Raw genomic sequence first — 25,594 nt, forward strand, 5'->3', positions numbered from 1 at the left:
TAAAATCTAAGCAGAGTTATGGATTTCTGCTGCTGTCAGACTAGCATCTTGGCCATGCCCCATTCATGTCATTTTCTGTTTACCATAAATGTGAGTTTGAGCAGGCAGATAGTGTTACCAGGTCACCAAAACTCAGCCTCAACCAATTTGAATAATCTAACTAAATAAATGCATACATACATATATATTTAAAACTAAATCTACTATTAAGCTGAGTTATCACTTACAACTTTCCGTAAATAAACCAAGTTTCTAATTTTGTATTTTTGTAACTTAGCATGTGTGTTTCTGGTAGCTGGAGCATAGTTATGAGTGAAAAATCCAGAACTGCAGATCATTGTAGTTGCATATGCCCCTAAGCCTTTTAACCTAGTGCACAGACAAAAAAAAATAGAGATATACCCCTGGAAAAATGGGGAGTTGAGATTTTTAGAAGAACAGCAAAGAGTGTGCTCAGGGCTGATGTTACCAAGGTGTATAAAATGTAGAGGGTAGTCTTGAAGACTAGTTAACAGCTCACATATCTCATTTTTTTTTCAACTCATATTTTTTGGGCTAAGACGTATTTAAAGTAATGTCATTATTAGTAATTTTTATCAAGCAGTGTAGAAGACATGACTGTCATTTCATTGAACTACAGTTCATCTTTGATGGAAAAATATAATGTTCGTATGCCTACTTTATGTACTTTTTGTTGTTTCATTTCTGCATTTTAAACCAGCTCGCATTCCTCCTCTTATCCATTTTTGTTCCTCTCACAGCAGACCAGGATTGCTCACAATATCTGCTCTGCAGATAGTTTCACCATATTTTCTTTTGTTTGTATATTTGATGGAACAGTTTTGTTTAAGCATAGTAGAAATGGTGGCATGGTGTGCATGGCAAAATGTGTTTGCAAGGTTTGCCACAAATGCCCCATTGCCTCCACTATCTTGATCAGACTGACAGAGTGGAATGTTTGTCAACAACAGTGGTTAGGACTGCATACTTGCATGTGCACGTGTGTGAAAGAGAGATAAGGAAGGTGAAACAGCTTTATGAAGTTATTTACTCTTTGCATTTCCAGCATCTATTAACAGCAGGGTGACAGTCATGTTGCAAGGAGGGACTTCCTCTGGAAAATGTTGAACCTGTTGAGCTGTTTTGTGTCAATTAGCGTAACACCAGAGTTGGATTTGTGCACTTAAGTCACATCTGTTTTTTGCTGTTCCAACTCCATTGAACTGGGCTGACAAATGAATATTATTTATACAAATGAAATTCCCTTTTCTATATGTTTGCTGCTGACTTAGATACTTATAGTAATATTTGCATTATATCAAATCAGGTCAAACTGCATAATAATTTTGCACTGCACAATTTGTATATTTCTGTAATATCTTTTTCTGAATATCTGACCTTATGTTTTTAGATTCTGTTTTTGTGTTGTAAGGTCTTTAAAGAAATAAAATCATCATGGTGTCTTTGTGCCAGAACAGTTTTGATCCTTGACCTGTAACCCTCATCTTCCATTTCTAGTAAATGGTATGCTGCATTGTTCCTGTTTAATTGTGCTATGTCTGAAGATAATGCTGAGTATTATTACAGCACCACTCTGAAGCATGAGCATATGCAGTGGAAAAAGAACATTCACTAGCTAGCTATTGCTGCATGTGTATCTGTTCATAGTCAAGGATTTCAAATTAGCAGTGGTTAGCTTTGCCAAGGTCATTGCCTTTTGAATTGTTTTGCTGCTCTTCAAATCCTCACTGACCCTACTAAGCAGCATTACAATAAGGCATTAGACTCCACTAAGCAGTTAAAAAGACTGAGTAAAATACAGTACCTTGATTACTGAGTATGCAGTTAATTGCATGACTGAATGAATGTAAGCCTTGACTGCATAAGGTTCAAACTAATTGTCTGCTGACACTCAATACAAACAATGCAGCCCATTAGGGTTTAGGGAATAAGTTGGTTTGCAGAACCCCTAAACCATTTTTTTTTGTTTCTAGAAAAGTTGTTTGTAAATAGGGAAATAATGTGTTCATGTTTGTGTTTAATTTATTTTGAGTTTGCAGGAATGCAGTGTTGGGAGAACTGGAGAGCAAGAAGGTCAGGTCTGGAATCCAGGCACAGACATTGTTTTGAATCAAATCTCATTAAACAGTTGGTATTCCATCACCTTATGTTTAAACTGCTATAATACATATCTTGCAATATTATATTCATTCTTTTTGTTTGTTGCAATGACCAGCTGAGATAGAAAGTACCTTTTTTAAAGAAGTGAGTGATAACATTACTTGCATAAGGACAAACAGTACACAGATGAAAGTGAATTAGAGCTCAGACTAATTATCTTGATTTTTCAGTGTAATCTTTTAACTATTGTGGTATTCTGTCTGCATTTGTTTTAATGTAAAGATGTGATAGTGTTCAATCTCGTCGTTTGTTCTTACACATGGGTTCGGAGCCGATCCTCGGCTCCGTGTCGGCCGCTTCCAAGCTCTGCATCGAGAAGAAGCTCGAGACAACCTAATACCCACAATCCCCCTCTGCCTTTACCTCAGATCTAGTTTGCCGCTGCTGCGTTCGCATCACTGGGATCTAGCTCGGGCAACTTCAGATAAGAAATAACTTTATTATTGTTATTTTTTGAGAAAATTATTCTAAAAGTACTTTTTGGTGACATAGTGTATGTGTGTGTGGTAAGGTAGAAATACTCGGTACCGTTAAGTTTATTTAAACTTGTTAGAGTTTTTCGGGGCCTTCCACCCCTTACTTGAATTTGACAACGGACTGACTTATATATCGGATTCGACTTTTTACTGGATTTGTCTCTACTGGACTTGACCTTTTTTTCTCTTACCTGTTTCTTCTTTAAGATGTCTGAGAAAATTAAATCAGGTTTTAAACGTTGCCAGTGTGGCCAAAAAATGTCAGTTACTGACAACCATAGTTCCTGTGTCTACTGCCTTGGCCCTCTCCACTTACAAGAGGACTGTTCAATTTGTCACTCTTTTAGTGGGAGGGTCATGACAGATAGGCGCAGGAAACTCATGGACAGGGGGTTATTAAAACCTTCCTTTCAGGAGGCTCTGGATGCTTCAGACCAGGCATTCAAATCCTCGAAGGAATCGAAGACGTCGGAGCCCAAGTCATCGGCTCCGAGCTCTTCGAGTAAAGTTAGATCACCGGTTCCACAGACTTCGGGGCCGAGTGTTCAACTGTTGTCAGTTCCCGAGCCTCGAGTCTTGGAACCGGTGATGGAGCTCCCTCCCTCGACTCTATTGAGGTCAGCTCCGTCTTCGGTTCCTTCGACCCGTTCTTCTTCTAAGCTCTCCGATGTCGATGTGGATCGTGTGGTGCAGAAGTTATTGGAGCATTCGGCCCTATCTAAACTTATTTCGGTTTCCACCCAGTTGGTGTCGAAACTTGAAGGCCTCCCATTGTCTCCATCCATTCTTCCTCCGAGACCTGTCCAGTCTTTGGAGCCGGAAAAGGTTGATCTTCTGATTGTGGAGCCCTCGGGTCCAGAACCGTCTCTTTCTCGGTCTGTTCCTCTCACCTCGACTCCGTCGGATCCGGTACCGGAGTCTCGGAGCCGACGATCTGTCCTTGGTTCCGGGGCGAGTCGAACCGGCGTTTGTTCGACTCTTCCCTCGGGCCTCGGCGGATCGATTCGCTCTGTCCTCGGGCCGATGCCTTCGGTGCCTCTCTGGGATTCTTCCCATTTCTTCGAACTGGGAGATTCTTCGACTCGGGACCCGGGGCCTTCGATCTCATGAGGAAGGTGTTGTCTACCCAGACAACCACATCAGTAGAAGCAACCTCTCCTCCCCATAAAGGGCGTTATCCTCCTCTGCACCCACGGCTACATCCAAGCGTGAGCACGGTGTCTCAGCCACCCCTGGAGGTGCCCCTCTTCCTCGGAGGCTTCTTCGGATGCTCCCCACGAAGAAGTTCCTAGGTAAAGATTGTGTAAGAGGAGACACTTAGATTCTCCACAAGAATCTTTGACATCTGATACTGTCTTGCATGAGTCAGAAGGGTCCCTAAGTCACCTTCAGAAGATGTCTCTTTTTCTGACATATTGGAGATCCTGAAACAGAGAGGTGACTGGCAAGTCCCTTCCCCTTCTGAGGATGAGTCAGTCTTGCTGAAGGCATTTGGTGCTCGCCCTTCCTCCTCCTGGGTCACTCCGCCCTTCGATGAATTAATGGAACTTATTGCTCGAAGGGCGTGGGAGGCTCCTGACACAGTGGAACCAGTCCCTAGGAAGCCTAATAAGTATATCACTGCACCCCAGGACAAGGCTTACTTGACAAAAGGAGTTCCAGTGGACGCTATGGTGGTGGCAGCGGCCACGAAAAAGGAGATGTCGGAATCTTCCTCATCTGTCCATCCCCCTAATAAAGATTCTAGGATGATGGACAGGTATGGGAAGCGCATTTTTAGTTCAGCGGCTTTTTCCATGCGATCCCTGAACTATTTGACCCACTTTACACGACTACAGAGGGATCTAGTCAAAGAGTTGGGAGATACCCTCCAGGGTACTACAGATGCTGCTGTCTCAGAGAAAGTGACAGCGCAACTTAATACCCTTACATCCATTGTGAACTCGTCCATGAGGCTGATCTCTTACGCAGCCGAAGGTTCGAGTAGGGCAGCAGCTTCAGCGATTGCTCTTCGCAGACAATCCTGGATGCGCTTATGTTCATTTTATGAAGCCTTCAAGTCTTCCTTTACTAACGCCCCATTTGACGGTGCCACTCTTTTTGGCCCCAAAGTAAAGGAGACCCGGTGTGAGCAGGAGGGAAAGACTCTGTCTGCTGTCGGAGTCCGTTTTTCCACCCCATCCAGACCGTACCCCAAAGGGCAACGTGGTGGAAAAATGTGGTTTCGAAAACCCCAAGGATCTTTCCCAGGCACACAGGGTGATGCCCCTCTAGAGGCAGAGGAGGGGCAGAGGTGGAAGACGCCGCCCTGGCGGCAGAGGGGTCCGCAGAATCAAGGTGACAGGGATACACATCCTGGTAAACCTTTCCAGCACTCCTGAGAGGAGGCCCGACTGTCCTGCTCTGGAGGCAGTCGGGGGTCGCTTAGCTTTATACCCTCAGGCCTGGCAAAACATAACTACAGACAAGTGGGTAAAAAGCGTGGTTACCAGAGGTTACAATATACCATTTCTATCCTATCCCATCCCAAAGAAAAGACTCCCAGATGTGCCGCCCCATCTGCGAGCCAGCAGCTATAGAAATTTCAAAGCTGCTAGAAAAGAGTCATCCAACCAGTCCCAGCGGACCAAGAGGATTCGGAACTTACTCAAGGTTCCTTTTAGTTCCAAAGAAAACAGGGGACTGGAGGCCCATTCTGGACCTAAGCGACCTCAATACTTTCGTCAAGAAAGAAAAGTTCCGAATGGTCACGCTTCAATCGATCCTTCCATTCTTACAGAAGGACGACTGGATGTGCTCAATAGATCTGAAGGATGCATACTACCACATCAAAATGGCCAGGGCATCCAGAGATCATTTGCGCTTCCGGCTGGGTGCCAGTCACTTTCAGTTTCGAGCCCTGCCCTTTGGTCTGACCTCAGCCCCCAGGGTCTTTACCAAATGCATGGCAGTGGTAGCATCTCACTTGAGACGCCTAGGATTCCAGGTGTTTCCGTATCTGGACGACTGGCTCCTTTCTGCCACCACCCAGCGTCAACTAGTACAGGCCAGAGACTACACTCTTCAACTGTGTATTCACCTCGGAATTTCCGTAAACTTCGGAAAATCCTTACTACAGCCATCACAGCGTATCTTATTCATAGGGGCGGAATTAGATACACATCAGTTAATTTTAAGACTTCCTCCAGAAAGGATACTTTCACTTCAGACTCACGTACGTCTTCTTCTTTTGTCCAGGAAATCCCAGCAAAACTGGTACTGAAGGTTTTGGGACTCATGTCAGCTTCCCTTATTGCAATACCCTTGGGAAGACTGCACATGAGAGTCCTACAATGGCTACTGTTTGCACAATGGTCGTTCCAACAACTACCTCTGACACATGAGATTCTTATAACGAACACTTGCAAATCACACCTAGACTGGTGGCTTCAGACTTGCAACCTTTCCAAGGGCAGACCATTTGTGCTACCCACTCCGACAGCTACGGTGACCACGGACGCTTCCCTGATAGGATGGGGGGGCATCTTTCAGGGACAGACAGTCCAAGGCGAATGGACCAATTTAGAGTACAATCTGCACATCAATGTTCTAGAGTTGAGGGCAGTGTTTCTAGCGTTGCAACACTTTGCTCCCCTTCTTCCTCTGGGAACTATTGCAGTTCAGACGGACAACATGTCTGTAGTGTGGTACATAAACAAGCAAGGGGGAACCAAGTCCTATCAGCTATTCAGAGAGGCCATGAGAATCTGGCAATGGGCGGAGTCCACGGGTCGCTTTCTGATAGCAACGCACATCCTGGGGTCATCCAAAGTCATAGCCGACAGGCTGAGCAGAGCAATACTGTTACCGCACGAGTGGTCCCTAAAACAGTCAGTTGCGAAAAAGATTTTTTGCACGTGGGGCCAGCCTTCCTGCGATCTGTTTGCGTCTCCAATGAACGCCAAATGCAGGAGCTACTTTGCCCTATTACCCCTCCAGGGGAAGTCCCCAGGGACGCACTGATTCACGATTGGCCCCCGGGTCTCCTGTAAGCATTTCCTCCCTTCCCCCTGATCTCAAAGTTTCTCCAGAAAGCCAACAACCTACACAGGACAATAATCCTCATTCATTCTGGTCTCGTCAAATTTGGTTCCCCTTCCTCATGACACACTGCATTCGGGGACCCTGGATCCTGGACCCAGAGCCAGATCTCTTGACTCACTCGTCAGGGGCTCCCCACCCCTCGCTCTTGTCCCTCCATCTAGCAGCTTGGCTGCTCCCATTCCCAACTTAGCCAGGTCTGATCTTCTTTCGCCTGCAGTTCAAAATATATTAGTGGCTTCTCTTAAAGCTTCCACTACTAAAACATATACTAGTAAATGGAAGCGCTTTGTATTCTGGGCGAATACACAGCAAGTGGACCCTGTTATAGCTCCTTTGAATAAAATATTAGAGTTTTTAACAGAATTGTTCCATCAGGATGCTTCTCCTGCGACATTAAGAGTTCAATTGGCTGCCATTTCTAATTTCCATGTGGAAGAATGTGGGGCTCCAGTTATGGCCCACAGACTTTGTAAAGCCTTTTTAAAAGGGTCTTTTCATATTAGACCACCAATTAGATCTCCTACGTCACCTTGGAGTCTAAACTTATTATTATCTAAGTTGATGCTGCCCCCCTTTGAACCAGCCTCCTCTTGCCCATTAAAATTTTTGTCGTGGAAGACTCTCTTTTTATTAGCCCTTACATCCGCTAGGAGAGTATCTGAACTTCAAGCTCTCTCCATTAAACACCCTTATTTGATCTTTCACTCTGACAGAGTTTCTCTTCGCACTAATTCATCCTTCCTTCCTAAAGTTTGTTCTATTAACAATATTAACCAGTCCATTGAATTACCCACTTTCTTCAAGAATCACTCCAATAAAATGGAGTATATGTTGCATAAATTAGATGTCCACAGACAACTAAGGTTTTACTTGGATAGAACAAAAGATCACAGAAAATCTGATCAACTTTTTGTAGCCTTTGCTGATAACAGAAAAGGAGTAGCGGTTACTAAAAGAACTCTTTCTAAGTGGTTAACTGATTGTATCATCTATGTCTATGATTCTACAGATCAAACTCTTTTGCACAAACCCAAAGGACATTCCACAAGGTCAGTGTCTACATCCTGGCTCATGCAGCTCGCCTACCACTAGATGCTATTTGTGCGGCTGCTACTTGGTCTAAACCACATACATTCATTTCTCATTATAAGGTAGACAAGGTTTCTAGGGACAGGGCAACCTTTGGTTCCACTGTGCTCAAGAACGCCCTTCCGTGAGTTCCTCAGGAACAAGGAGCTAGGACGCTACCCATGTAAGAACAACGGCGAGATTGAACACTATCACATATAGAAGTTATGTCCTTACCATAACGCTCCATGTGGAGTGTTCATCTCGCTTTGTTCTTACATTCCCACCCTCCCACCCTTAGGAAGAACGCTCAGTTTGGTGCCTTGTCTGGGGCATTTTGCTTCTGCATTGCAGTTGTTGTATATATAGTTGGCATGTATACATATATATATATATGTATATATATATAGACTCTTAGTATCTGTGCATATGTGATATTGGCATGAGTGTTTCTCTCTCTGACTGCTGGTTTGCTTGCAAACTAGATCTGAGGTAAAGGCAGAGGGGGATTGTGGGTATTAGGTTGTCTCGAGCTTCTTCTCGATGCAGAGCTTGCAAGCGGCCGACACGGAGCCGAGGATCGGCTCCGAACCCATGTGTAAGAACAAAGGCGAGATGAACACTCCACATGGAACGTTATGGTAAGGACATAACTTCTATTTTTAGTTGATCACTTTAGTGATTTTTAGAACAGATTTTGTGTTAATGCAAAGATAATATTTCAAACTTGACAAATGTTTCTAAAGAGACGCTTGCGGTATGACATTGTGCTAAATGACAGCAACTCTGCGGAGCTCCACTAACTACTAAATGAAAAAGTGGAAAAGCTCTTCAAAATGGATTGCAAACTACCAAGACTTGGTGTGAAATTGCTAAACGGAGACTGAATGAGTGGGAAAAATAAGAAAAAGAAGCAAGAAAGAATGCAAAAGGAAATTAACAGCCCTATGGAAAGTGCCATGAAAACTGCCTCTGAGACCGTTGCACTAGAAACAGTATGACAAGAGCTAAAATAAATCAAGGCAATCCTCATGGATAATCTTACAGCAAATGAAAAAAACCAGATGCGGTGATCAGTAGGCTAAATGAAGCACTTTATTAATTTAGGTGATGATGGTTTACAACGAGAAGTTGAAAACAAAATTGAAGGCAGCAAAAGCAAGGCCAGAGTGCCTGGAAGTGAGAATTACTGACCAATAAGACAGGGCTATGAGGAAGAACATACAAATCTCTAGTTTACCTGAAAAATATGAGGGACAGACTGTATGAAAACTATCAAGGATCTTTTAGTGAAGTGAACAAATGACCTAAAGTTATATGATAAAATCAAAAGGCAAATATAGCAGCCATACTTCTCAACCTGGAAACTTCAAAAATCTGGACACAGGCCCATGAAATATAGGTACACATCTGTTAACATAAAATTTGCATACATCATTATGTAACCCCACCCATTCGAATGGAATTGTGGCATACCTGCTTTCTAATGTAAACTGAAGAACAGATAACCAAAATATGGCCCCAGAGTGGTATCCCTCAGGGCTGGTCTATGCTCCATTTAATGTGCTCACCTCTGATGTAAAATAAGACATGCAAAGCTGACAAACCTTATAGATAATAGGAAGTTTAGGAGTGGTATCTAATGAGGGTTAGCTTTGCTATGGAATTAAAAAGATTATGGGAAATAATATGAGAGATGGCAGCTCTAATTCTTCTAAATGCGTGGTGATGCACTTACTTGGAGATTTAGAGTAAAGATGCTGGAAAAGACTAGAACTTGGGGCAGATTATTATGTAAAGCCTGGTTTGTCAAGCTCAAAAGAGATGACAGCATAAAGGCAAGGCTGATATTGGGGATTACATCTAGGATTGCTAGGATAAGAAGTGTTATCCTCCTCTGTAATGCATTATTGCTCCTTGTAAGATCAAAGCTGGAGTATAATATGCAGCTTTGGGTAAGCCTAAAGTGGAGAAAGTGACTCCACAGAAATGCAGACTGTACAAAGAAACCCAATTAAAAGTTAACCAAGATGGAAGGGGTTGAGGGAATGTGTTATGTGATTGGAGGTTTAGGGATCTTGAACTGTTTTCTAAAAAAAGGGGAGTCAAGGGGAGTATGGCACAGGTGCACATGTCAATAATAAGGATATATGATGAGAACAGGCTGGATAGGAAGGACTGTTGAGTAATCAGGAGGCATGACAACCAGATTAAGAGAATACATTTCAATCCAGAAATTATGAAATAATTGTTCATAGAAAGGGTGGTAATACAGAATACATATTCAGTATTAATAGTAGAGGGCAAGGCAGCTAATGTATTTAAAAGAAGTATGAGATATTGGGATACCTATATTGGAGGTGAGAGCCCAATGCTAGCTCAGTAAATTAAAAGACTAGACATATTTAGATTATCTTACTTCTAGTACCTTTTTAATTTCTATTATGTTATGTCATTTCCTGTAATGTTAACGAGGAGAGATCTGCAGCAATCCCATGTAAAAGATTAATATTCATATCAGCTTAATGTGAAGATTATGCAAAGGTTGAAGCCTGTGTTTTAAACAGTGGTTGTTCAGCAGAATACAGAATATAGACAGCAATAATAAAAACAATGATCCAGGTGGTGAAGCTCTGTCTGCAATGGCATGCAAGCTGGGTCAAGATGGAAGCATGCCCTCAAGCACAGTTGGAGTTTAACACAACCTAGGTAAGTAAAAACAGCTTTGCTTGATGATATAAACTCTTCCCTAGGTAGCAGTTTTTAAAAGAGAAAATATTTAATGGGTGCTACACTCAAATCAGTGCTGTTTGCACATTTTCAACCTGAACTAGGTGACAAGAAAGAGTTGTTAATATGGTTGGCCAGAGGGAAGGCAGAAGCACCCCCAGTCCGCTGTACAATCAGAGAGGAGGTGTAGAACAGAATGCTACTTTTTTAACTCCAGGTAGAGGAAAAGGAAGCCTTGTGGAATGTTTCACTCGCTAATACAAAGCAAGCCATCCTAACACAAGTGTGAATATGCTGTCATTTTAGGAAGCTAACCATCACTACTACACAGCATATCTCCAAGGGAATAGGAAATCTTAACCAACCACCAGGGACAGAGGAAGACTTGGAAACCTGGACCATTGTGCCCCCCCTCTCTCTTCACTTCCAGACACACAATGATATAGACAAGCCACTAGGCTCAGTACAAAAGGAAAAGGAAAGACCCTACCAATCATAGGAGAGAGATGTTACAGGGTTAGGCAGGAACAATTTGGGGAGACTGAGAGAGATAGAGACTAATCCACACACACACACACACACACGCGCAAAATTCAAGCTAACATACTCTTTTACAAAGAGCATCTATATATATATATATATATATATATATATATATATATACACACACACACACACACACACACACACACACCAGTAGGCACAGCTGCAATAGCTCCTAATTTAGACATGGAAAGTGCTATAGCAGTGATTTAATTGTTAAATTCCCAAAATCTAGCAATTTAAAATAGAAGTCAATATTAATGGTGGAAGATTGATGGTAGAGAGAAAAAAAAGACATTTAATGCTTCATGAATTTGCTTCTGCTCCTTAAACAGGGGCTGTGCTAATATTCTCCATATACATTCCAATTTCAGTGCATACACTGGAGAAACAAGTACAAGGAAAACCTCCAAACAAGCAATAGCAAACAAAGCACTCTAATATGAAATAAAAACAGTCACCCACAAGGAAAGTGACCAATAAGGGTAAAAAAAAAATAAGAATAATCAAACATAGAAACCTTGGTCACTCACAGCAGGTAAATAAAATGTGTATTTATTATTAAAAGGACCAAAAGTAAGCACTTTTGTGGTTCAGCATAACCGCTTCATCAGACTTCAGTTGCTAACGGAAAGCATACCTTTTATATAGGCACAATCAAGCTGGCATAGTTAAAACAGTTAAAAGCAATTAAGAATAAAAGCCACAGAGACCTCCAGAGTACATATATACACAATTATGTCTGTGTGAATCCACACATCAGAAACCTAATGTTTCAAGCATCTAGATTTTAGAAAAGGTTTTAATGAAACTTTACTATTTAGACCAGGGGGCTTATTATTAGCCTGTAAACGTATCATCAATTTTTGTTTTATTTCTTCAGTTTTATTAAAAAATCTCCACCTCTGTTATTTACACCTATATGCTCAATGACAAAAAAAATGGAACTCATGGTCTAATCCTTCTCTCAAAACATGCTGTGAAAGTGCACTAGTTTCTTTGCTGTTACGCATGTCCCTGTGATGTTCAAGGAGTCTGTCCTTCAACATTCGGTTAGTTTTTCCTATATAGAATGCAAAACAAACTTTGCAGAAACAAAAATAAACCACGTTCTTAGTTCTGCAATCAGCATAATATTTAAAATCAGTCTTAAACTTCATACAGGGATGTTCAAAATGATTACCTGTATAAATATGCTTACATGCAGAGCAGTTTCTACATGGATAAGTCCCTGTCCTATTGAATAACATTATAGTACGTTTATTAGATTTGTAGCATAGTTGTTTCTTTAAAGAGCAGTTATTCTTAAAGGAAAAAAGGGGGGTATCAGGAATTACATCCTTTAATTCCTCTGCAGCATGCAGAACGTTCCATTTCTTTTTAATCACTTCACAGGTTCTGTTAATGTCATTCGAAAAGGGGAGAACTACTCTGAGAGTTTCATGATCAATCTGCCTACTCTCCACAGTAGTAGTAAGATTAATCTCAGTCGTGTCACTAAAGTACGGTCTACATCTAGAAGCTTCTTTCATTCCAAGCAGCCTTAATACATTTATCTATTTCATGTTCTTTATATCCCTTGTCTAGGAACTCTTGTTTTAGTTCTTTCAGGCCTGTCTCAGGGTTTTGTTTGTTTGTCTTTCGGCTTTTCCCGGTTAGGGGTCGACACAGTGGAACTCCGGTCCACTAATGATTGGCAGTAGATTTTTACGTACTGGCTTGCTGGGCCTAACGCACAACCTTCAACGAAGGAACGCCCATTCACGCATGTCGCTACACAGAAGACGCTCTAACTGAGAATCGAACGGGCAACGTCTGACTGTGAGGCGACAACGCTACCGCAGCACCACCACCGCATGTGTCATTGTTATGAATTATCCTATACACTTGCCCTTTTTAACACATTCCTTTTATCATGTCTTGGGTGCATGCTAGTGTAGTGTAACAGGCTATTCCTTCTGGCCGGCTTTTTACACAGTCTTGTTTCAAAGATATTAAGCCTTTCCTTGTTGACCTTTATATCCAAAAACTCAATTTCAGAATCTGAAAAGTTATATGTAAACTTAAGTAAATGTGTAGTGCTGCACAAATAGGAGACAAAATCTTTAAGCTCATCAACATTGCCATCCCAAAGTAAAAACAGGTGATCCACAAAACGTATATGCCATACGACATGTTTACTGAAAGGATTTCCATCAAAAATAAAGTCCAACTCCCATTGAACAAAACAGAGGTTGGCATAGCTGTTGGCACAAGGAGTGCCCATTGCTACGCCAACCTTCTGTAAATAAAATGCATCATTGAACATGAAAGCATTGTTCTCTAAAATCATCTCAAGTAAAGTAATGATGAGTGATATTTTCACTCTATCTCAATTCCTAAGGGTTAGAAACTTGTCTATGTTAGCTATGCCCCAATTATTGGGGATCACAGTAAACAATGATTCTGTGTCCAAGGTTACTAGTAAACAATCTGTCTTAAGATTCCGAGTTTCACTGTGCAACTTTTGCAAAAACATTTTTGTTTCTTTCAAGACAGTGTGACAGCTCTCTTAAAGTGGATGTAGCTGTTTCTCCACATAAATGGAAAGAGGTTCAGTGACCCTTCCTCTACCTGAGACAATAGGTCTCATGGGGGGAGGTGTCAGATGTTTATGTACCTTTGGCAGCCCATATATGTTTGGTGTCATAGGATGCTCTACGTTGAAATAGTTGAACAGGGGTTCAGTAATTCTATTTGTTATAAGTAAATTGAAAATTAAAAAATGTATCTTATCTATAATGCCCTTAATAATCTGGGCATTAATACTGACATAAGTGTTTGCATCACTCAATAACATATTCATTTGCTGTATATACATGTCTCTGTCCATGACAACCACACTGCCTCCTTTATCTGCTGGTCTAATTTCTATGCCAGACATACCCTTTAGTTCACTTAAGGCAGAACTTTCAGCAATTGACATATTAAAAAAACATAGCATCATTGCGTTCAGAGTGTGTTTTACGAATCTCTCTCTCTCATAAAATCAATAAATGCTTCCACCATAGGAAGTGGTGGTGGAATGAAAGTACTAGGTTTCCTGAGTATAGCAGTATTCTCAGAACAGGTATTAAACATAACATTGAGATTCAAGTTGCGACCAAACAATTTCAGATGTTTCAAAGTTTCTACAAGATCCCCACACTGAATAGGAATGAAATTTAGTCCTTTAGATAGCAGCTAAATCTGAGAGTCAGTCAGCAAATATGAAGAAATGTTAATAACTAAACTTGCCTTTTCCATCTGCGCTCTTGATTCTCCGGGTGATTCGTGCTCTCTAGTCGCTGGGGTCGACCTTTCCTGCCCCTCCTCTTCGAGCAGTTTCGTATAGGAAGCGGTTCCTTCAAGAAAAAAAATTAATTTGTGTTAGGACCAATTGCTCCATCGGTCTCGTTCCTACCTTATTGGTAGGTGTAGTACGTGGTCTGACATCTCTCTCCTTAGTAGTATTGAGCTCAGAAACCAAGGAGGGTTCTTGCTGGGACAAAATACGTAATTGTTCTGTGGTGGTGGTGTTACTTCTGTCCTCTAGAGCTGGGATATTTATTTCACTGCACTGAGGTTGGCCTTGAATAGGACTTGTTCCTGGTTGTGCGGAACTAGCTTGATGATTAGTTGCTGGTGTTGCCCTGTTTACTGGTTGCAAATCAATGTCAGTCCTCTCTCTGGGCCATGAGAAGACCACCCCTGTAAACAAGCAATAGCAAACAAAGCACTCTGGTATGTCTACGTTTATTTTACTAGTGGAAAGCAGTATCCTTTACATTTGTCTTGAAAAGTTAATGTTTCATAATGAGCAATGACTCTGAAAGGCTTATAACTTTTTCATTTACTATAAAAGTATTTTTCTGGTGAAAAAATATTAATATCTTGCGGTCTGTTAAACTTGCAATGCATTGTGGGCACATCCTTATATGCAAATAAATAATGTGCCTTTTTGTGTGCAGTTCCTCGTTTGTATAAGCATAGGATTTTAAGGTCTATGCTGTAATTTCCTTACAATTTCAAACGATGTTACCTCCTCTTCCCCCAAAACACATGCACCCAGCTTGAAAAATCAGAACATCAATCAGCAATAACATACAGGAAGAACACAAGTAACAATCAATGCAGCAAACCAAACAAATGGGAAGGACTTGTGTGTTCAAAGAAAGCACCATAGCAATAATCCTATCACAAATTATAATGCTGCTGGCCATAGACCCCAACTGACCATTGTGTTATACAAATCAAATGTGATGTCTTAGTTAAGCACATACCTCTCAACATCTTAACACAATAATTCTGGGCAGAGACAAAAATAATTGGGGGATACAAACAAAGGTCCAAAATCAGGAACAGGTTTTAAATAGTGATCCTGTAAACTTACAAAGTTGCTAAAATAGCAAACGTTACATTAGCATGCATTTACTGAAGGCTATGAATGAAGTCAAACTCACGGCTCTTTTCTTTACTTACTGACTTCAATCCTCAGTGATTTGCCAGAAAACCACAACTTTTATGAGGAGCAGACTAAAATATAAGGCACAAATATGAACAATTGAGGGTATGGCTAAACACTGCTACATATCTCAGAATTAGATAGATATAAACATTCACCACCAATAATACAGATATTCAATTCAATTTCAAATTCAAAGACATAAGCAAAACTTCAGAAAGCAGAATTTACTTGACCTTCACTGGTAGTCTGATACACATAACACGTTTGCAAAACAGCACTGACAGTTCTGATCATGACACGACACACGAACGATTCATAATAAGTTCTTACTTATTATGAGTCAAAACAATGTATTTTCTTTGTCTTTAATTTATTTTACCTGCTGGAGGTGGAGCAGGGGAAGAAGTAGAAGAAATATATCTCTTCATGACTGATGACCGTTGACCAGTTATTCACCGCTGCGCAGCTCCGATGAGACTGCTCTGCTGTATGGGATCAGGGTTGCTTTCCACCTGCCTAAGTTCTAAAAATCTGACTAACTAAATATTAGCTGGAGGAGCCTGGATTATTTTAATTTGAAAGAAAAAAATACTGTCTGACTGTATCTGTCACTCTGACAGACTCTGAGACTTCACACTGGGATGATCTGAGGATTCTGAGAGCTGAGCTGCTGCAGCCAGCATGTGAGACGTGCTCAAATGTGTATGGAGTGCACACACGCGTGCGCACACACACACACACACACACACACACACACACACACACACACACACACGTCTATTAACATAAACAAACCCACTCTGACTCAGGCCTCAGCCAAATTCCAACAAGTTGGTCACGAAGCTGATGTCACGCACGCCTCTGCACGACATGACATCAGCAAAAAAAAAAGTCAGAAAATTCGGGAATTAAGGGGACCACTCGGAAAGTCGTGGCACCCCATTATTTGGACCTCAAAACTGGTAAATACTGAGGAATTTGGTATGGTTGAGAGGTATGATAGCCTGGAATCCCATCCACAAGGAACAAAGGAAGCTAGGCCTATTAATAGTGAGGTTTCAAAAGTGTGAAACTATGGATACGGTCTTGAAGGACCTGTGGTAACCAGGTAAAAGATTAAAAGTGGAGGATGCCAAAATTTTCATTGACCAAGATTCTTCATATGAAACAAAGGTCAAAAGAAATGCTTTCATGCCTTTGACCAGAGCCTACAAAGAGAAGGAGAGAAGGTGGATGCTTCTGTATCCAGTGATCATCAGAATAAATGCCCAAAGGTGCAACTAAATAAATAATAAATAAATAAAATTCTGTATGTAGTGATCATCAGAATTTATGCCCAAAGGTACAACTAAGATGTTTACGGACCTTGAGGGCGCTGTGGAATTTCTAAAGAAACCTGATAGTCTTAGGATCAGAGAGACAGACACAGGAAACCAGAAGGAAAACTGGCAATTAACGGAAAAGCTACAAAATATGAGTGGACATGGAAACCCAACGGGATATTTACTGCTATTTAAAAAAGCAGTAGAGACATAAAAATCATTAGAGAAGCTCTGAAAAAATATCCGAGGAACATTAGCAGACAATGGAAATATCTGGGACATAAAGAGATGTAGGAAACATAACTGTGGAGGTAAAAAAGGGATGGCAGGAAGGAAAATACAAGTTTTGTTATAACAGAAAGACTAGGTGAGGAGCTGTAAGATAACAAAAATGGAGGACAAAAGGTGCTTAAGGAGTGAAGAAGCTTGGAGACCCAGAAAGGGCCATTGGAACTAGTGATTGCTAGCCAGGAACTGTATGTGATAACTGAATACATTACTTAATGACTAGATCGTAATAAACTGGCAAAAAGGCTGGTATATATGACCGCACATTGCTGTCTCTCAGATGTATGATGAGTTAAAATGTAGTAATACACAAACATAGATCTTTACATAAGGTCAAAATGGTAAGACTGTTTTTATGTTAAAAGTAAACAATATTGTTTATCTGTATGTAGACCCATATTATACAGTAAAGGGGATGGGGAAGCACTATGAGACTTTGGAAGCTGGCCAGCTCTTCCATCCTTGTAGGATGTAACCCATGTAGCTTGGGCTATGTGACATCTCTACTCTGGGCCAGTAATTAAGGAGCCTGAATCTTCACCACTAACAGTAGAGAGGAATGTTCACTTAGAATACAAATGGATACACTCAATATTTCCAGATGCAGATCTCTCTGCATCAAACACAATTTCCCTTAAGTGCACACAGGGAACGCACTCAGCCTGGGGTCTGAGTTTCTTTCTCTGTCTCTCCCCAGGTCCACAATAATGCTCCCCACTGGCACAGCTGTAGGGTTAAGTCCTCAGCCGAATGTCCAAGCCAAGTCCTCCAGCACCCTCTCTGTAAAACCAGTGCTTCGTGTCCCTGTTCCAAGTGGCTGATACACGCACCCTTTGAGATTTAATTTTCAAACACACACACACACACACACACACACACACACACACACACACTGGGAAAGGCTGACACAGATTACCCACTCCACCAACTTTGCCTAGACTATAAGGTAGATTCACTACCACCAGTCAGTTACTGTAAGGCTCTTAAAAGAGTATCCAGTTATACTGAGTGAAATTAATATTAATACAAATGGTAATGTTGACCAAACAGCCAGGCTTTCAGAAGTTGCCAGAGTTATCACCGAATAAATATGTGGAAATACTCTCAAAACTTAAATATTTTCTGAAAAGGACCAGCCACAATGAAAACTTTAAATATATTTAATAATAAAGAATAAAAAAACATGAAAGTACTAAATATCTAAGTACAGTAAACATCAGAGTTTCAGTCACAGGAAATATTAAAAATAACACAGATGGAAGGTTTTACACAGATACAGAAAAACAGTATTTAGCTAATGTCACTATCTGTTCCTGATTGACTAAAAGCATTACTGATGTTCTTTGTGTTTCACTGTTGCAGTCATCACATTTGGGGTTATCTGCTTGCAGTAGCCCTCAGTCGGCTTGAATATCAAAGTCTTGGGTCCTGCGTCGGTTGCTGTCTCATCTTCCATGATGTCAGGTAGTCAGGGGTATAAAGCATGCAGCCGACGCCATTACTTCAGTCTTTCTTGCCGTGCGGTGCCCGAAGCAGAAGCAGTTTGCAAATGCCGGTCGGCCGACTCCTGAAATTTTCGTTTTCTAGTTTCAGAAACAAAGTCCAACTAAAGCTAAGTACCCCATTGGGAAAACTTTTTCTTGCTCTTAACCGATGTTAGTAAAAGTCATTAATTGTATTTCTTGTGGAAAGCAAATACCTCATAAAGATTTTTATTCGTACTGTATTCCTTGCCTAGGCCCTGACCATGACGTATCTCGCTGTCAGTTTTGTGCCTTATTTAAACAACGAACTATTAATCGTCTGTATATTTATGCTTCTAAATATTTTGGTACTCTGTTCAATTATCCAGATGTGTTTTCGATAAGCCATCAGACTGCTGACATTCTGAAAAAATTCAAAGATAAAGACAGGCCGCCTAGGTCCAAAGCTGCCGATGACGCTTCTCCTAAGCTAGTCGCCAGTTCGCTGGTACTCAGTGAGGTGCTTTTGCATCCCCTGATACCCACTACTTCAGATTCACAGGCCTCTACTAAGAACCATTCAGAGTACGGTATGCTGCGAGAAGCTTCAACTGTGGAACCTGCGGATGACTCTACCTTGCATGGGTCCCGAGCCACTGTGCAGGCACCGTTTTTCTGATTGTGTATTCAGGCCTACTGACTTGCATTTTAAACCGACGCCATCTTCTTCTTCAAGGCCTAAAACTCGAACCATCGTCCCAAAAAAAGCCTCTGCAAGTAAGGCGTCTGCAGGGTCCTAAAATACTATTGTAAACCAAAAAATTATGACCAGCAGACAGCGGAGACCAAAGTAAATATGTAAAGTGTATCAACAGACCAGTTACGGCTTGTATTTATCACAAAGCCTTTATCAACATTGATAAAGGCTTTATGATAAATACAAACCAAAACCGGTCTGTTGATACACTTTATATATTTACTTTGGTCTCCACTGTCTACTGGTCATAATTTTTTGGTCTAAAACTCAACCATGCCTAGAAAACTGATGCCCAGACCACATGGTCAGGCCTCTATGCCTAAAAAACAAATGATAAGAAAGGCTGAAGACCTTTTTACTTTAACCAGGGGAAGCCAACCTTCCCCCTCTAAGATACCAAGGACTGAATTTGCTTGTGATACTTCTGATCAGGATTCTGAAATTTCTGTTTCCTCTGATGACCAGGATTTACCCTTATCTACCTGTGAGGATTCTGATGCAAAGGACCCTATTCCCTCTGCTTCCCCTCCAGAGGATTTCTCTTTTGGTGAAACCTTGCATACTCTTGAGGAGCATTTTCGCTGGGAAATCCAGGATTACTCTGATTCTAAAAACAGGCTTAGGGATTTCTTACTCCTGCCCCAACACAGGCCTTTAGGTATCCCCCAGTACTAGACATTGTTGATGATGCCTTTTCGGAATCTTGCTTGGCCCCTGTCTCTTTACCTTCAGCTCCCAGAAAATCTGATAGATATTACAAGGATGTGAGAGTGTTCGATCTCGCCGTTTGTTCTTACACCTGGGTTCGGAGCCGATCCTCGGCTCCGTGTCGGCTGCTTGCAAGCTCTGCATCGAGAAGAAGCTCGAGACCAACCTAACTCCCACAATCCCCCTCTGCCTTTACCTCAGATCTAGTTTGCCGCTGCAGCGTTCGCATCAGTTTGATGAGCTCGAGCAACCTTAAGCTAAGATTTATATGTTTTTTCTTGTATTTCTTAAGAATTTCCTTTTCTAAAGTTATCTAAGTGAGAACTGTGTGTGTGTGTTATAGTGTTCGAGGAATCCTCGGTTCCATATAAAGTTATTTAAACTTTATTAGAGTTTTCCCTCGGGGCCTAACCCCACTCTTCACTGGATTGACTACCGGATTGACCTTTTACTGGATTTGACTAATTTACCGGATTAGACATACCTACTGGACTTGACATTTTACTAACTTTATCTTTGTTAGCTTATCTAAGATGTCTGAGAAAGCTAAGTCTGGATTTAAGCGTTGCCAATGTGGGCAAAAGATGTCAGTAACTGACAACCATAGTTCCTGCGTCTACTGTCTTGGCCCTCTCCATCTGCAAGAAGACTGTTCAATTTGTCATTCTTTCAGTGGAAGGGTCATGACAGATGGCGCAGAAACTATGGATAGGGTCTTTTAAAACCTACCTTTCAAGAGGCTCTGGATGCTTCAGACCAGGCATCCAAATCCTCGAAGGAATCGAAGACGTCAGAGCCCAGGTCATCGGCTCCGAGCTCTTCAGTTAAAGTTCGATCACCGGTTCAACAGACTTCGGGGCCGAGTGTTCAACTGTTGTCAGTTTCCGAGCCTCGAGTCTTGGAACCGTGACGGAGCTCCTCCCGACACTGTTGAGGTCGGCTCCGTCTTCATTCCTTGACGCGCTCTTCCAGACCTCTCCGACACCGATGTAAACCGCGTGGTGCAGAAGTTAATGGAGAATACGGCCTTATCCAAACTCATCTCGGTCTCCTCTCAGTTGGTGTCGAGACTCGAAGGCCTTCCCTTATCTCCATCTGTTCCTCCTCCGAGACCTGTCCAGTCTTCAGAGCCGGAAGAGGCTGATCTGCTGATTGTGGAGCCCTCGGTGCCAGAACCGTCCTTCTCTCGGTCGGCTCCGTTCACCTCGACTCCGTCAGATCCGGTACCGGAGTCTCGGAGCCGAAGATCCATCCTTGGTTCCGGGACCGAGAGTCGGACCGATGTTTCGGTTCTGACGCTCCCTCTCGGGGCCTCGGCTCGGATTGACTCGGCTCTGTCCTCGGGGTCGATGCCTTGATTGCCTGTCTCGGGATTCTTCCCATTTCCTCGGAACCGGAGATACCTCGACTCGGGACCCGGGGGCCTTCGACCTCTTGAGGAAGGTGTTGTCTACCCAGACAACCACATCAGCAGAAACAGCTTCTCCTCCCCATAAAGGACCGTTATCCTCCTCTGCACCCACGGCTACATCTAAGCGTCGAGCACCTGTGTCTCAGCCACCCCTGGAGGGTGCCCCCTCTTCCTTGGAGGCTTCTTCGGATGCTCCCCCCGAAGAAGTCCCTAGGAAAAGACTGTGTAAGAGGAGACACTTAGATTCTCCACAGGAATCATTGACATCGGACACTGACTTGGATGAGTCAGAAGGGTCCCCAAAGTCACCCTCAGAGGATGTCTCCTTTTCTGACATCCTGGAGATCCTAAAGCAGAGAGGTGATTGGCAATCCCTCCCCCCTTCTGAGGATGAGTCAGTCTTGCTGAAGGCATTTGGTGCTCGCCCTTCCTCCTCCTGGGTCACTCCGCCCTTCGATGAATTGATGGAGCTGATAGCTCGGAGGGCGTGGGAGACGCCTGACACGGTGGAGCCAGTCCCTAGAAAGCCTAACAAGTATATTACTGCCCCTCAGGATAAGGCTTATCTAACAAAGGGAGTGCCAGTGGACGCTATGGTGGTGGCAGCGGCCATGAAAAAGGAGATGTCGGAATCTTCCTCATCTGTCCATCCACCTAACAAAGATTCTAGGACTATGGACAGGTATGGGAAGCGCATTTTCAGTTCAGCGGCTTTTTCTATGCGATCTCTGAACTATTTGACCCACTTCACACGGCTACAGAGGGATCTAATCAAAGAGTTGGGAGATACCCTCCAGGGTACTACAGATGCTGCTGTTTCAGAAAAAGTTACAGCACATCTCAATACCCTTACATCCATTGTAAACTCGTCCATGAGGCTGATCTCATACGCAGCCGAAGGATCGAGTAGGGCAGCAGCTTCAGCGATTGCTCTTAGACAATCCTGGATGCGCTTATGTTCATTTGGGAAGCCTTCAAGTCTTCCTTTACTAACGCCCCATTTGATGGTGCCACTCTCTTTGGCCCCAAAGTAAAGGAGACCCTTACCTGGTGTGAGCAGGAGGGAAAGACTCTGTCTGCTGTCGAGTCCGTTTTCCACCCCATCCAGACCCGTACCCCAAAGGGCAACGTGGTGGAAAAATGTGGTTTCGAAAACCCCAAGGATCTTTCCCAGGCACACAGGGTGATGCCACCTCTAGAGGCAGAGGAGGGGGCAGAGGTGGAAGACGCCGCCCTAGCGGCAGAGGGTCCGCAAAACCAAGGTGACAGGGATACCCCCCCCCCTGGAAAACCTTTCCAGCACTCCTGAGAGGAGGCACGACTGTCCTGCTCTGGAGGCAGTCGGGGTCGCAACAGCTTTATACCCTCAGGCCTGGCAAAATCTTACATCAGACAACTGGGTAAAAAGCGTTGTTACCAGAGGCTACAGAATACCCTTCCTATTGCCCCCCATTCCAAGAGAAGACTCCCAGATGTGCAGCCCCATCTGAGACCGGCAGCTATAGAAATTTCAAAGCTGCTAGAAAAAGAGTCATCAACCAGTCCCAGCGGACCAAAGAGGATTCGGAACTTACTCAAGGTTCTTTTTAGTTACAAAGAAGACAGGGGACTGGAGGCGATTCTGGACCTAAGCAACCTCAATACCTTCGTCAAGAAAAAAAACCCCCCCCTTCCTTTTACAGAAGGGAATTTTCCAAAATTGAAGGGTACACCCAAAAAACCCCCCAAAACCCCGGGGGGGGCCCCCTTTAGGGCCCTGCCCCTTTTTTGCCCAGCCCCCCCCAAAAAAGGGGTTTTCCCCCCGGGCCCGGGTTCCTGTTTCCCTTTTGGGCGACTGGCTTTTCCCACCACCACGAATACAGGAAAATTCTGTTCCTGGCACAGCAGCGCCCTATTTACCTCAGATTCTTCAATACTTAACTTTGAGATGCTTCACAAGGGCACTCCTTTTCTCCATCAGAAGAATTCATGCCTCAGCCATTTCAGCTCCCTTACAACACAGAACCACCCCTCTTCTCTCATCCACTGCTCAAAGCAGTTCCTCAGAAAAACCAAACCCTAAGACCACCCAGGAGGCCCCAACTCCAGCCTGGGACTTAACTGTGTGGAAAAACTCACTCTACCTTCTTTTGAGCCAACTGCAAATTGCAGAGTTAAAATTCCTTTCTTCAAAAACAGTCTTCCTTTTAGCAATCACTTCAGCAAGGAGTATCTGAACTACAGGCCCTTGGCAGTGGGGCTTTTCATCTATCTTTCATCACCGGACAGGGGTATCCTCAGGACCAATCCTCCCCTTCATGCCCAAAGGTGGTATCCAGTGTGGCTCTTAATCAGTCCATTCATTTGCCAACCTTCTTTTCAAATCCACAGAACAAGGGAGCGGATACTGCACTCCTTAGATGTGCTGAACAACTTAGATTTGCTTGGACAGGACTAAACCTCAGGAAATCTAGAACAACTGCTGGTGGCATTTTGCTGCAGGGGGCAGAGGAAAGGCCATTTCAAGCAAACCATTTCTAAATGGATGAGCCATTGCATAATTTCTGCAATAGCTTTCATGACATATTATCCCACAGGATAAGACCACATTCAACCAAGTGCATCTACCTCTACAACCTTTCTCAGAGTGTCCCTACCGAGACCTGGAAAGCTTCTGCTACCTGGAGTTCTATACATACTTTCACCAAGCATTACCATTTGCCAATTTTCTCTAAATCCAGAGCTGACTTTGCCAGTGCAGTCTTGCAAGGCCTCATAGCTGGTCCTAATGCTATCTAAATTCCTCCTCAGCACAAACCAAGTTCTATGCAGGTGGGGGATGCAGCCCAAACAAATATCCAGAAAAAAAGGCGGGCCCAGCAGAAAAGCAGGAATGGTGCAGAGTCAAAAATACAATATATAAAGGTTTATTTGTAAACCCGAATAACCACAAACCGGTTTCGACAGAAGATATACTCCTTCCTCAGTGTGTACAGATGAATAAGCAGAGGATGAAGAAAATACATATGCATATATATGGTATGAATTGACCAATGAGCATAAAAGAGATGCCCTGTCATTCATTAATATTCATGAATAAGGTAGGGACACCAAAAACGATTTCCAATTCAAAATGAATATTAATAGTAATGATAATTTCAAAAAATAAATGCAAAACAGTATACATATTTAGATAGACCAGTTATGCTAAAATAATAACATGGAACATATTAATAACATGAGAATATATATTATAATGAGACAATATATTATAAATATGTAAATAATGGAATGAATTTGATAACCATCCTGATGTGAATTAAAACAAAGTGCACAGGAAATGTGCAGGTGCAAAATACAGAAGTATTCCAATCCTGCTGTACTAGGTTAGCAAAAAATCTGGTAAACCATATATATCATCATGATAAAAAACAACATTATAAAATATATGTATTATGGAACCAATTGGTATATGGTAAGAAACATACACTGAAGTGAATGAAGTAAGAAACATACACTGGTGACAAGAGTAAGTGATACCTAGTACTTGATGTTCATGGGTATATATAATCATGATAAGTCGACATATGGATATTGGATATGTTCACATGATTAGGATATGTAGTGAATAACTGTGAGCATAAGAAAAGTTCTTAAATCAAGGTTAAAAATGATCATTTGAGTCCTGGACCGAAAAATAGCTCCCCAAAGTATTGGTCAATATTTCTCCTTCTGATTCAGAATGCCATGCCAGCATTGTTTGTTAACTCACGATCACACAATTCGATCAATAAATCATAAGCGTAAATAATACTTTGTGGATGCTGAGAGGCTCAAGTTCAAAGATCCTATCCTGACACAATAGATCTTCCTGGGGCTTGATTGTGGTTGTAGTCTTGGGTGAAACAGTTAACCCCTCACGGACCACGAACTCTGGGCACACACACCCACATGTGGTCATTGTGGATCATGTCAATGAATTGCCAGAATCAAGCAGTTCTCCTTGGGAACACCAGCAAAGGTTTTTGAATGCAAGGGTATTTGGCAATGCAGTGGTGACTGGGTTATATATTTGCTTCCACCTGTGGGCCTTCTATGT

The 25,594-nt window shown here is 42.4% G+C and overlaps 1 protein-coding gene and 1 non-coding gene across 5 annotated transcripts in view; one reads left to right on the plus strand and one right to left on the minus strand.

Annotated features, from left to right (window-relative positions):
* USP45 (ubiquitin specific peptidase 45) overlaps positions 1 to 25,594 on the plus strand; it is a 2,611,314-nt gene that overhangs the window by 1,365,865 nt on the left and 1,219,855 nt on the right. The window lies entirely within an intron of this gene.
* Positions 11,372 to 11,479, minus strand: LOC122802275. Its single transcript, XR_006364909.1, has one exon. It is a non-coding gene; the product is annotated as a U6 spliceosomal RNA (small nuclear RNA).

The sequence above is a fragment of the Protopterus annectens genome, chromosome 1.part0 (assembly GCF_019279795.1).
Source record: "Protopterus annectens isolate FY-2018-M chromosome 1.part0, PAN1.0, whole genome shotgun sequence".
NCBI classification, from domain to species: domain Eukaryota; kingdom Metazoa; phylum Chordata; order Ceratodontiformes; family Protopteridae; genus Protopterus; species Protopterus annectens.